Below are 14,436 nucleotides of genomic sequence, written 5' to 3'. Positions count from 1 at the left end.
ATTTTTTTTTTTTTTAATTAGACCTCTATTATTATCTACCGCATGGACTGGGTACCATATTTGCCTGATCTAGTCACAGCTATCCCAAGTCTTATACTTCCTACCAATGATCTATCCTGATGACACCTTTGGATTTTAGCTCAAGATGACAAACATCACTCCTGAAATAGGATGACAGTAAGAGGCAAGGGAGGAAAAAGTCACATTTTTGAAAAACAAAATCCACTAGCCAGGAATCCAAGAGTAATGGTTTTGTATGGAAAATTCCATCTGCTTTTTGTGGCACCTGGATCAGATTTTCCCCTCCAGCCAGGAGAATATGCCACTCAAAAAATCTGCCTTGGATGGTGGCATGATGTATTCTGCCATTAAGCACTCGTGGCAAGGAACACACCCAGGATTTGCTTACTAAGAGGAGATGGCAAAAGAAGCAGCTTTGCTAAAGTCTCCAGAATAAATTTCTGTTTAAACCCAAACCATGAAGTTGAAACTGGGTATTAAAAAGACGTAAAGCCTGCAGACTCACACTTGGGTATAACTGGCACTATACCTTTCCCCGATTATTTGAAAATCGCCTCTGTTGATTAAGCCACATTTAAAGAATAGGGAATTTCACAATAAAGTTTCTAGAAAAAATAAAATTTGATGGGGTCTGGGAATTAAAAAATAAGGGCAGATTCCACTTAGAAATAAGTAGCTGTCTTTCTCAGGAGCAGGTCCACGTGAGTTAATAAACCTTTAGTAAAGGAAAGGGCTTTAAAGTGAGACACACCTGATTTTAAACCCTGTCTCTTCTCCTAAACAACATGATTGCTTTGGGGCTCAGCCTCTCTGTCCGCATAATTCATAGACTAAAATCTCAGAAGCTTATCTGGACATCCCATGTAAGTTCCTAACACATTACATGGCATAGTAAACAAATGCTTTTTAAAACTTCATAAGAAGGATGGTTCCCAGCTATTCTGTGTGATCATTTTGAGGGAAAAAAGAAAGGGGCATTCCTCCAGAAAACTATGCTCGTTATTTGGTTCAGAGTTGTAACCACTTCACCCCAAAATGGGAAGAGAGGTAAGTCAAGAGAAGGCAGTTAAGGAGACAAAGAGGTATCCACAGGCCTGGCTTTCATTCTGGGCCCCACTGAAGCTTTGGAGTGCCTATGACAATGGTGCTATGCAGAGTACGGACACAGTGCACCTGCAGCTCAGATGGTTTGTGACAAATGCAGCACCAAGCAATCGCAGGCACCACGAAGGTAGCAGATGCAGACATTGCAGAGATGTTGTCTGTTTGCGTTCTTAGCAGAGATGGTGAATTTTTCAATTATGAGAAGACTCTCTTTAAGACAAAAGGCTAACAGTCACTGACATTTGAGAGGTTGAGTTAACCTATCCCCCCAAAGTTGGACAGTTCTTTGAGTGTTCAGTGAAGCCACATCAATCACTTTGACTTCCTTTTTGATGAATCTGGATAAAACAAAATCTCTCTCAAAGAACCATTCCAATTGGAAATCACCTTAAAGGACAGGAGAAAATAGCAATCAGTGAGTATCTGTCATGTGCCAAGATCTTACCTTCCTATATTCATTCTCTTAACAGCTTTACACATTAGGCCTTAATATTACCATTTTAAAGATAAAGGGCTATGGCCCAAAGAGAATAAGTTATATGCCCACTATTTCATAGCAGGGAAGTAACAGAGATAGATTTTGAACTCCATTTTATCTTTAAAACTCTTGATATTTCATTGTATCACACTGGTCCAAAGGCATTGGGGGAAGTCAGACAGTAGTAAATTAAGAATCAAGAAGTGGGCATTTAAAAGTTGCATTTAATGTTCTCTGCATTTTCTTTCTGTGCATTTGCCCTAGTGTGGAGGGGTAACTGATTCACACAATTCTGATTTTTGCCCACAGATAGTTACGTCGCGTTAGTGTCTACCTATTCTGTTTTCCCCCCGAGTGGGTGAGCAGAAATTCTTTTCTGATACTAACTAGCCAGAGTTAGCACAGACCTCATAGATTAAGGGGAAAAGTCCTCCACAAGCCTGCCCAGCCACCAGACACAAGTTTCAGGGGGTCCCCAGGCCACCCACACTTCTGACTGGCTACAAAGAAGGGGTTCCTACAACCCCCTCAGGTTTGATAATTTGCCAGAATAACTCACAGAACTCAGGGAAGCGCTGTACTTATGACTGTAGTTTATTATAAAGGATACTCCTAGTGACAAGATCTGGGAGGGTCCTGCGAGGATCCACGGCTTTCCCCTTTGGAATCAGATGCATCACCCTCCCGGCACATGAATAATGCGTTTACCAACAAGGCAGGTCCACTGTCCAGAGTTTTTATTGGGGTGTTATTACATGAGCATGATTGATTGAACTCAATTTCTAGCCCTCTTCCACACCCCAGAAGTCAAAATAACTCAAAGTTGCAACACTAATCAACATGGTTGGTTTATCTTATGAGCACACCCTACACTAAAACTATCTAGGAGCCTACCATCTGTAATTATATAAGCATAATAAAGACACTCTTCAACAGTTGGGATAGTTTAAGGATTTAGAGTCTCCCAGGAGCAAAGGCCAGTAAAATTCTTTATTATATACCACCACCCTACCCCATCCCACTCTCCAAACTTGTTCTCTTTCCTAGCATCTCAATTCTGTCACGGGCACCACCAACGACCCTTTAAGCCTGCCACACTAAAAACCTGAAGTTGTCTTTGCCTTTTCTCTGCTCTTCTTAGGTAGGTTAATTTCCCTTGGGTTGATTTTCTTCTCCAGGTTTCCCGGGTTTATCCTCTCCTCTCCACTTCTACTACCACCATTACCACTGCCATTCAGAATTCAAACCCATAGGAGCCTAAGTTGTTGTCCAATTTCCTGACTGATCTGCCTGGCCCCAGCTTCATCTACTTCAATCCTTCTTGCACAAAACTATCAGATCAATCTTCATTAAACATCCCAGTAATTAGCAGTAATTTGTTCCTCTGAGCAACCTGTATGAGAATCCTTTTCTCTGTACCATAAGGTCCCCTGTGATATCACCCTTCCTTGCTTTTTGCTCAAGAAAGATCAGAAAAGCAACCAGAGTTCTAAATGGTCTTAAGGAAAAGCACACAGGATGGTAACTGGAATGAGCACTGATTCCAGAGTCCAGAAGGATTAGGTTTGAATCCTAACTCAACTGCAAGCTACAGATGCCTACATTGTAGAGGCATTGCACAGGGCAGAGATGTAAGGTGCTCAGTACCTAGGTTATTTAACACAGAAAATCTAATCTGCAGTTAAGTGGGTGTTTTTCACTCTCATTTCTCTAAACCCTTCCTTTTTAAGGTACTATATTAACTTTCTATCGCTGCTGGAACAAATTAGCATGAACAGTGGTATCAATTAATTTTCTTTCAGTTCTGGAGGTCAGAATTCCACTGGAGTAAAATGAAGGTGTTGGCAAGGCTGTGTTCATTCTGGATGCTCTGGTACAGAACCTGTTTCCTTGTCTTTCCCAGCTTCTGAAGGCCATCTGCATTCCTTAAGTCCTTTCTCCACCTCCAAAGCTAGCAACTGTGGGCCGAGTCCTTATGGTGTCATCTCTCTGGTTCTCCTTCTTTTGCCTCCTTCTTCCACAGTTAAGGGCCCATGTGACTACATTGGGTCCAACTGGATAATCCAAGCTAATTCTCCAGTTTAAAGTCATCTGATTAACAACCTTATTCCACCTGCATCCTTACTTCTGCTTTGTCATATAAAGTAACATATTCAGATGTCCCAGAGATTAGGATATAGGCATCTTTGGCCAGGGGAGGGCATTATTCTGTCTCATGCTGAGTTCAGGTAACCCATTCCCTATGAAGCTTTCCCTGAGGGCTCTCACCTGCATTGTTCTCTTTCCTCTAACCCAGTAGTGTTCAATCTTGTCTGCACACTGGCATCACCTGTGGCACTTCAAAAACGATTGGGTCCCATTCTTGAGAAATGTGGATTAAATTGGTCCAAGGTGTTACCTGAGCAAAGGATTTTTTTTTACAAAACTCCCCCAATGATTCTAATATGCAGCCAAAATTGGGAGACACTGAATTTTGGGGAATTTTTGTATTTTCATCTTATCTGTCAGTGTACAGAGGAGGTATTACAGGCTGATTAAAAACAAGAGACTGCAGTCAAATTACCTGTATTCACATTTTTTGGCTCCACTTCTAACTAGTGGTCAGATCTTGAGCTATTTAAGCAATCACTTGGTGTCTATGTTTCTTTATTTGTAAACTGGGAAGAAGAATAATGCCCCACAGAGTTGTTAAGAACACTGAATGATATAACGCATGAAAAGTGTCCAGTGTAGTACACGGCTCGGAGTGTGCTCCCAACCAATACTAGCTCTAAGAGTGTTTCACGGCCAGTCACTTTATCTTTGAAACTCACCTACAAGCTTTGCCTGGGCATAATCAGCCCCTCTTTCTGTGGTTCTCAAAAAACACTTGTTATTGGATGGATAGGAAACAAGCAAGTGTAGCCAAACCACATGATTGCAGCTCTTCGAGCCATAAATCTTATTTTAGTTTTAGTATAGCTTTGTCGTATCTTTGCTTTCCAAGTATGTTTAACCAGTGTAATCTGGATGCACGCTTAGAATCATTCTGGAAGCTTTTTAAAAATATTAGGCCCAGGGCCCACCTCCCCACAGAGATATTAATTCAGTTGGGCCCCAGGCATCAGTGTTTTTTAGGTCTCCAGGTAACTGCAACACACAGCAAGGTATGAGACTCTCTGACCTGGACTAAATTTCTACAACTGCTGCGCTCTGGGTACAGTCGTCCCTCAGTATCCACGGGGGATGGGTTCCAGGACCCCCACAGATATCAAAGTCCGAGGATACTCGAGTCCCTTATATAATATGGCATAGTTCATTCTGCCCTCCGTATCTGCGGGTTCTGCATCCATGGATTCAACCAACCGTGGATTCAGCCAACCACGGACTGAAATCGCAGTTGGTTGAATCAGCGGATGTAGAACCTCTATACCGAGGCTGACTGTACTTCTAATGAAGCTAGCGACGTATGCCTGAGAATGTCATGGTGAGTCTATGGATTGGGAGAGAGTTTAGTGAAGGGAAAGTAAGAAAAGAGAAGGGATTTAAAAACAGGACAAACCAGAAAGAGAGAAAGTAAGGAAAAGGAGACGGTGAAGTACACCTAGAAGGTATCTCCTGATCGTTTATTGGCACTTATGCCAGTTATTAACTGTGCTCTTCCATCCCAATTAGGTCCTTAAGGAGATATGAGGATCTCTCTTTAAGGAGGCTCTCATTAGAGGATTGGCGTTTCTGTGTCCTTCCCAGAGCGTGTACGCACATCAGCAAGCCTGAATCCAGCCACTGCACAGATTTGTTCTGTGGCTACTCAGGTACGTAGTATTGGAAGAGGTGTAAAAAAAGACTAAGTTGAAAGTTTGGGGCTAGTCCTTCAACAACTCTAGAGAGGAAATTCCTTGCTCACCCTGGGTGGCTCACAGGTCACTAAGGGGACTGCAAGGAATGTGAGTCAGAGGAGACAATTACTCAAGAAAGCTGCTCAATCTCCTAACATCTGGTGGCAGAGAGAGGCTCTAAGTAACCTCAAGGTGACTCCCAGGCATGGGACATCAACAGCATCAGGCAGGTGGCCCCAGCACAAAGAATTTTCCTATCTGCTGCAAAGGGATCTGTAGCAAAAATCACATCATAAATTAAATTTTCATATCTTTTATAATTTATAAAATTCTTTCCCATTTATGAGTTCACTTGTTATTTTTTTTCAGGAAAAAAAAAAAAACACCTTTGTAAGATACATAGGTCAAATATCATCCCCATACTTGAGATAAAGAGCCAAGTCTGAGGCAGTAAGTGACTGAGTGATAGAGGTAAAGGCTTCTGATCTTATCTGCTTTCTGGATGCGCCCTTTTTTAAAGAAAAGGATAATTAGTCATGGCATAGATGATTACAAAATAAACTATAAGTATTTAAAAATGAATTATCAAGGTGCTGAAAAATAAGCATTAGGAGGGCACCAGTAAGACTCCATTTAAGAAAACTTCCTAGGAAATGTGAGTTTGGAGAGGTATTTTGACACCGAATAACAGCAATTTCCACTGGGAAATGGAATTTCAATAAACAGTGTTTCGTAAGCAGAAGAAAGTCATATATATATATATATATATATATATGGAAAACATACCACCATACACACACTTCTGGAGTGAAAATGAAATCTCATTTGCCAAATGTCACTGTGTTAGAAGTCAGACACTTTCTTCATCATAGCTACTGATCGTTAAATATCTGAATAGCAGCACAATACAAGATTCTTGACACACATTAACCACCTTACCCTAATGACTGCCCTACAAGAGGGGTAATGACTACAAGACTGTTCTCAGTTCACATACGAGGAGACTGAGACGTCCCCAGCCAGTGCGCCGCAGCTGGTGAGCTGGTGGATGGCGGAGCCATGATTCAGACCCAGGTCTCTGACTCCAAGCTCATGCTTTTTCCACTGCTCTATGCCATCTCCTCAAAGCCCATAATTAAGCAAAATAATATGCTCTTCACAAATGAAAAGATCTCATGCATGAAAGTGATGAGACAACATTTGGCTGATGGGCTTCCAAATATGCGGCGGATCCTTTTTCTGGAAACCGCATTTGGATTAAGGGGCCTAAAGTCCAGACAGTAGTGGTGATGTAACTCGAAGTCTCCGTGGCTGTTGGCCTTGAGTCTGAAATAGCTCTGAGACCTCCTGTCCTGGCGTCTCTCCTGCACCCGCCACCCTCCCGCCCCGACTGCCACCGAGCTCAGACTGCCCGCAGGACTTGCAAGTGGCTGAGGAGACAAGCTCATGGGGTTTGAGACAAGGTACACTGCGATCTCCTTCCTCATCCCAGTAACTATTTCCACTGCTCTCACTCTCTCCGGAGATTATTCTCAGCTCTGTAGGACTTCATGTTTGTTTGTTTTGCTTTCAGCTCTAAAAAGGACTCTCAGCAGCAGTTCAAGACTCTTATAAAATTATTTCTCACTTAGAGCAATCCTGAGGGTGGCTGAAAAGGAATGATGGACACTCTGCAAGGTGGTGCTTGAGACCAGATTTTAAGCGTAATCGGCTGTGATGTCTCCCCACTCCCACTCCCATCCACCTTGTTTTAGTCAAAGAGCATCTTCCCTCAAGTCCGAAAGTCAGTCAACAAACAGTCCACCCCAGGGTTCTCATCACACTCAACAACTTTACCTTTGAGTGCTCGTAATTCTGCAGCTATGGTTTCTCTGTGTGTTGCCATCTCCCCTCAGTCTTCCTTGGCCCAGGTCTTGTCTTCCTTGAGAGCTTATCCTTTTCCTACCAGGGTTAGTGTCTGTTAAAAGGAAGCAATAAAAAGTAGTGAAAAGAGGCAATGGAATTAAAGTCCAAAGAACTCAGGCTATGTTTACTTCCCTTTTCCATCACACGGATGGGATGACTACGGACTAGCCACCTAGTTGTGGGAACCTCCTTTGCTCATATATAAAGTAGAGATCACGTAATACTTGCCCTACTTATCTCACAGACCTTTAGTGAGGATCAGAGAAAAGAGTAGATGGAAAAGAACTCAATAAAGTAAAGGTAAATTCACTGGTCACTCATATGACTAGAGACTGTGTTTTCACAGAGCTCCCTTTAAAAAGGGGGAGGCAGAACTGGAAGTGAAGTATTATATGGTGTAACGTGGTGAAGAAATGTACAGACTGTCATGGGGGCCTGGAGGAGGGAGACTGGCTGATGTCTGGGGACATGGGGTGCCAGAGGTTCTAGAAAGAATCCAGAGAGGAAGTCAGATTTAAGCTGGGCCATGAAGGTTGAATGGACATTTTCTGAGAAAACAAAGGAGCAGAGGGCATTTCAGAAGAGGACCCGTGCATATAAAGAGCCTTATATGTTAATATGAATTTGGCTTCCTAAGTGCCAGGAGTGGGGTCAACAGCTACTTTGAAGCAGAAAGTGAAATAAGAAACATCTTTCAAAAACAGCATTTTAGAGGCAGAAGGGCAAGGAAAACATGAGAAAAATTAACTGTTGTTGTTGTTATTATTATAAGAGGTTATCTCCACATGAACCTGAATAGAGACTGAGTAATGATTGGGTCCAGAGTTTGGTTATCCTCTGCACAAAGGAAAGAGAGTGATTCCTGGAGCAAGACTGGGAAGGGAAAGAGACACTGGTCTTCATCCAGAGGTAAGGTGACACACTGAGTAGGATAAAGGCTCCCTTTCAAGGGAGTGGAAAAGAAAATGAACCCCAGAATGGCAAAATTTATCTCTGAGTCTGGACTCAAAGGAGTCTAGATAAGTTCAATGACACTCTTTTGATGTGCAGGGAGGATGTCTTCTGTCACCAGTAGGGATGCAAGGAAGCCCCTGGAAGGGACCCCAGAAGAAGAATGCATAATACGCCCAGAAGAAGACGTATTATGTCTGAGTCTTTGTATTAAATAGCAGTTGTACTTCCCCTAATCTTAATCCTCTTCTGTTATCCCCGAGACATCAGCCATGTCACAGAAACCTTATCAACTGGTCTCAGCTGTGCTGTGGTGAAATAAAAATGAAGCTTGTCCAGGAAGGGATTATAATGATAAAGAGAGAAGCAGCGAGAATAATGGTTAACAAGTATTGAGAATTTTCTATGTGCCAAGAATGAAGTGTTAGGAGCTTAAGGGGATTACCTTATTTTCTCAACAATCTTGAGATTACAGAACTCTAGTTATTCTCATTTTACAGGTAAGAAATCTAAGGTTTAGTGTGGTCAAATAACTTGCCCAAATTACACATCTGAGATGTGGGGTTCTGTCTCCAGAGACACTGTCTTTGCTGCTACCCTGGATACCTCCCAGCTGAGGCTCACAAGGGGAGCGGAGGCTTCAGTCCAAGGGCGCAATGGCCACATCCAGCATGGAGTGGACATGAAGGAGACTGGCGGCAGCCTGGGGAGCTCTCTGAGATGGAGCAGCCATTGGGGTCCATTGCTGAGTGATGGAAGTGCGGGCAACGACCCACATAAACATTGGGGATGAGTGGGGAGGAGGCCTGGGCCTTCTCTGAGAGCCAGTAGAAAGGTCAGGAGGCCTTAAAATGAAGACCAAGCACCTGTTCATAGTAATGAGAGACATCAAGGCAGCAAACTTCAGGCTGACCTATGTGGCTGTCTTTTATGCCTACAAGATGGTGAGGCCCGAGGGACATCCAGATTGTCATAATATGACAATGAGTATGTGAAAGTGAACAGAGAAAAGAAGAAAATATCAAGAAATTATGAGCTGGCCCATAAGCAAATTTCAAACTTGAAAATTCCCGAGAAAAAGGCTCACTTCTACATAGATCTAAACAAATTACACGCTGATAGCATGCTGTTTTTAGAGCCCTCTGACTTTATCTGGTGTTCTATTATCAACTCTACTGTTACTAATGGATTTTCTTGTGGAATTCAACACTTGGAGGTGCGAGGAAGAAACTGGCAACAGCATCAGAAATTCCCTTAAAGGCAAGTAACATCAATGTCTACCCAAAGGGCCTTATAGACATGCCACTGTTTTTCAAACCAGTCCCAAAGTAGACGTATGGGGTCTCCTTTAGCCAAGGAGTCTTACTCTCTCATGGTGAAGCCTCTCCATTTCCACAGTCCCTGTAGAAACTTCTACTGTTCATAGATGGCTCCACCATTAGACTGTCTACAAATAAGGCAACTGAATATTAAGATCCCTGCCACTCAAAATGTGGAAATCCAAACCATCAACAACAGCAGCATATGGAAGCTTATTAGAAATTCAGAATCTTACGCCCCACCCAAGACATGATGAATCAGAATCTCTATTTTAACAAGATCCCCAGGTGATTTGTGTGCATGTTAAAATTAGGAAGCACGGCTTAAAATTGCCGAGACCTTTAAATATCAGACACCACGTAGGATATAGTGTCCATGTTACAATATTAACTCAAGTATGAGTTTGTGCCTCTCAATCAATTAATGAATCCATTAACTATTGCCCTCTTCACGTGTCCCTGACTCTGCTAAGCACTGTTGGTGAAACAAACAAACAAAAATCCCCAAAAGCAAAAACAAAAAAAAGTCAAGATATGACACCTGTTAGGCATCCTTATGATTCTGTTGGAGAAAGAAAACATGCATATGCTTAGGATGACCTTCCAGAAAAGTAAATCAGACCCTGTCACAGCCCTGCATACAATAACCAGGGTTCCCCATTGCCAACTAGATGAAGTCTAAACTCCAGCAGAGCATAAGAATTCTGTTAACAGCTTGTCACACCTTCCTCCCCAGCCTTTTCCACGGCCACCATCTCTCCCCCAGTGCTTTGCTCCCGTCACACTGAACTTGACGGTTCTTGAATGTGCAGAGCTGGTGCTCATCTCCTCATCCTACATTTGCAGAATGTCTCTGACTCTCTCTGCCCTTCTCTCTTTTTATAACAACTGCATTTAATTCTTGAGACTTTCTCATCTTTCTCAGGAAGCTTTTCTTTGGCTTCAAGTTTGAGGGAATATGCTGCCTCTCTAGTATATTTCCATTACAAATTCTGTTTATGACTGTCTCGTAGGTACAAAGACACCCAGTAAATGTCTGGTTGGAAGAAATTAAAATGGCGTAGGAAACAGCTATAAATCAATGATGCAATCGATCAGCATCACAGCCTCAACCTCAGACACACCCTGTTCCACATTTAAGTGCCCTAATCCTTTGCACTCAGGATTCTCCCAGGAATCATCTGACCTGCCTGCTGAGCCCTGTGGGTGCTGGAGGCCTATTTCTCTGCTTGGGAAGTCCTTCCAAACCTCCTTCACTTGGGAGACACCTACACATCCTTTATATTGGGTTGGCCAAAAAAGTTCATTCCGGTTTTTCTGTCACATCTTACAGAGGTTCCACTTCAAATTGTTTCACTTCAATATTTCACTTCAAATGTGACATCCTTTTTCTTTTTTTTTAAACATCTTTATTGGAGTATAATTGCTTTACAGTGGTGTGTTAGTTTCTGCTTTATAACAAAGTGAATCACCGATACATATACATATATCCCCATATCTCCTCCCTCTTGTGTCTCCCTCCCACCCTCCCTATCCCACCCCTCTAGGTGGTCAGAGCACTGAGTTGATCTCCCTGTGCTATGCAGCTGCTTCCCACTAGCTATCTATTTTACATTTGATAGTATATATAAGTCCATGCCACTCTCTCACTTCGTCCCAGCTTACCCTTCCCCCTCCTCGTGTCCTCAAGTCCATTCTCTACTTCTGCGTCTTTATTCCTGTCCTGCTCTAGGTTCTTTGGAACCTTTTTTTTTTTTTTTAGATTCCACATATATGTGTTAGCATACGGTATTTGTTTTTCTCTTCCTGACTTACTTCACTCTGTATGACAGACTCTAGGCCCACCCACCTCACTACAAGTAACTCAGTTTTGTTTCTTTTTATGGCTGAGTAATATTCCATTGTATATATGTGCCACATCTTCTTTATCCATTCATCTGTCGATGGACACTTAGGTTGCTTCCATATCCTGGCTATTGTAAATAGAGCTGCAATGAACATTGTGGTACATGACTCTTTTTGAATTATGGTTTTCTCAGGGTGCATGCCCAGTAGTGGGATTGCTGGGTCGTATGGTAGTTCTATTTTTAGTTTTCTAAGGAACCTCCATACTGTTCTCCATAGTGGCTGTATCAATTTACATTCCCACCAACAGTGCAAGAGGGTTCCCTTTTCTCCACACCCTCTCCAGCATTTATTGTTTGTAGATTTTTTGATGATGGCCATTCTGACTGCCGTGAGGTGATACCTCATTGTAGTTTTGATTTGCATTTCTCGAATGATTAGTGATGTTGAGCACCCTTTCATGTGTTTGTTGGCAATCTGTATATCCTCTTTGGAGAAATGTCTGTTTAGGTCTTCTGCCCATTTTTGGATTGGGCTGTTTGTTTTTTTGATATTGAGCTGCATGAGCTGCTTGTATATTTTGGAGATTAATCCTTTGTCAGTTGCTTCATTTGCAAATATTTTCTCCCATTCTGAGAGTTGTCTTTTCATCTTGTTTATGGCTTCCTTTGCTGTACAAAAGCTTTTAAGTTTCATTAGGTCCCATTTGCTTATGTTTGTTTTTATTTCCATTTCTCTAGGAGGTGGGTCAAAAAGGATCTTGCTGTGATTTATGTCATAGAGTGTTCTGCCATCCTTTTTCAAATTCTTTTCCCAACTAGGTTATTACAGAATACTGAGCAGAGTTCCCTGTGCTATACAGCAGGTCTTAATGGTTGTCCATTTTAAATATAGCAGTGTGTACATGTCAATCCCAAACTCCCTAACTATCCCTCCTCCCCACCCCAAACCTTCCCCCCTGGTAACCATAACTAAGTCTGTGAGTCTGTTTCTGTTTTGTAATTTGAAAAAGAATAGATACATGTATACCTATAACTGAATCACTTTGTTGTACACCTGAAACTAACACAACATTGTTAATCAACTATGCTCCAATATAAAATAAATAGTAAAAAAAACAAAAAAACAAATGTGACATCTTCTAGGAAGCCTCCCCCCCTTCCCAAGACTGAGTTGGACTTTCCCATCTCTGTGTTCCTATGTCACTTTGTGCCTATCTCTATCTAAGATCTTATCTGGTTGATTGTGTATCTTTGCCTGTCTCTCCCACCTGACAATCAGCTTTTCTAGGACTGACACTTGTCTTCTAAGGCAGGAATAGAACTGGTTGTGTTTTATTCATGTCTGTATTCTCAGTGTTCTGCAAATATCTGGCACAAAATAGACCAGTGCTTCCCAACCCCCTGCTAACTAATCATCAGGACCAACCATATGTCACTCAGAAATCCATATGCCTATGTTTCATCCCCCAATTCCTGCTTCCATAAGTCTAGGATAGGGTCCAAGCATCTATATTTTTTAAATCCTCCCTAGATAATTCTGACGTGCAACCAAGACTTAGAAACACTGCAGTAAGCCCTTTGTAAAGTTTGTTAGTGAAGGAATTTTTCATCCTCTACCCCTGGGAATGACCCATTGCTTTTCTAGATAACCCTGAGGTATCTCCTTGACATATTCTGCTTGGTTGGATTGCCTTGGTCCTTTCTGGCTAAATATATCTTATACCTACCCCACATCCTGGCATCACTACAATGATAGGAAGCACAGTATATACAATGATAGGGCTCAATTGTGTGTGGCCACCTCTATAAATAATAGGAGGCAGAGAAGAATGTTCCCAAGACATCATGCCCATACCTCTGCAACATTATCCCTTAACTTTCCTGGAGTGAGCATATCTGTGCTCCAACTAGACTGTGCCCCAGCTAGACTCCTTGAAGGCAGGGCTATTCTCTTTGGTGCTGTAATCTCAAATCCTCTCCCAGTGCCTGCCACATAATAAGTGCTCAATAAATGTTTGATGACTCACTGACTCCATTCAGACTAATTGTCTAAATGAATAAATGAGTGAAAGAGAGGATCTGGATAGATGGAAAGGAGGAAGAACATCCCTGCAGGGGTGGGAATTAGGAATCAATTTGTTCACAGGTCTAGAAAAGAGAATGAGCTTGATGCATGCACAAGACAACAAGATAACAGTTTGTGAAGATAGCTGCACCTTTTTGGTGAAAGGTAGAGCCCTCTGTGGTTCCTTGCCATGGGATTTCTAACAATGGACTGCTGTACAGTACAGGAGGAAGCTCTCTTGGGAGTCCAGGTAGAGTTATTTCTAATTCTGCCTTAGAATTACTCTACTCCTATCAACAAAGGGAATAAAGAAAATGAAAGGGAATATTTATTAAGTATTTATTTTGTGTCTGGTGCTTTGCATATGCTCTCTCCCTGAAATCAGCTTCTTGAGCCATTCCTGCAGCTTTTCCAGTGCTGGAAATTAAAGTAAGAGAATTTAAATGACTTTTTCAACTTGTACTTTTCCCTGCATGTTTTGCTGCTTCCATTCACTTAAGCTATCTGTGCCTTGGTTTCTACACTTGAAAATGAATGGACTGTGCTAGATTATGTCCTAGGCCTTTTTAGCTCTAAAATCAATGTGTTTAACTTGACAGTGAAGATTCTCAATCTTAAGGCAACTTCCTTTGAAGCCTGTCTAATACAGTACTATGCACCATTCAGTAATAGCTCACTGAATGAAAGAACAGAGTTTAATCACCTAGGTGTATCTGGGAGATAAAGACAGTATAACATGTTGTTCTAGTTAAAAAGGTTTGCTCTCAGTTCCTGAACAAACCTTGCATATTCCCGTTTCTTCACTATTGCCTGTGTTTTGCTCTCCACTTATCAAAATTCTACTCTGTCTTCAAAGTCCAGCTCATCCATGCAGGCCTCTCTGGCTGCCAATGAACCAATCAATATGGTAAAGAGGATGGGATTATTC

The 14,436-nt window shown here is 42.0% G+C and overlaps 1 protein-coding gene across 7 annotated transcripts in view; it reads right to left on the bottom strand.

Moving 5' to 3' along the window:
* The window catches only part of COLEC10 (collectin subfamily member 10), a 445,704-nt gene that overhangs the window by 183,014 nt on the left and 248,254 nt on the right, over positions 1 to 14,436 (bottom strand). For all 7 annotated transcript variants that reach the window (XR_009697646.1, XM_061171635.1, XM_061171636.1 and 4 more), the window contains one exon: positions 7,258 to 7,378. The gene's annotated coding sequence lies outside the window, so the exon portion shown is untranslated. The remainder of the gene's footprint in view (positions 1 to 7,257; positions 7,379 to 14,436) is intronic.

Source organism: Eubalaena glacialis, chromosome 17, assembly GCF_028564815.1.
Source record: "Eubalaena glacialis isolate mEubGla1 chromosome 17, mEubGla1.1.hap2.+ XY, whole genome shotgun sequence".
In the NCBI taxonomy this organism is placed as follows: domain Eukaryota; kingdom Metazoa; phylum Chordata; class Mammalia; order Artiodactyla; family Balaenidae; genus Eubalaena; species Eubalaena glacialis.
This window is presented reverse-complemented; position numbering and strand designations above follow the sequence as displayed.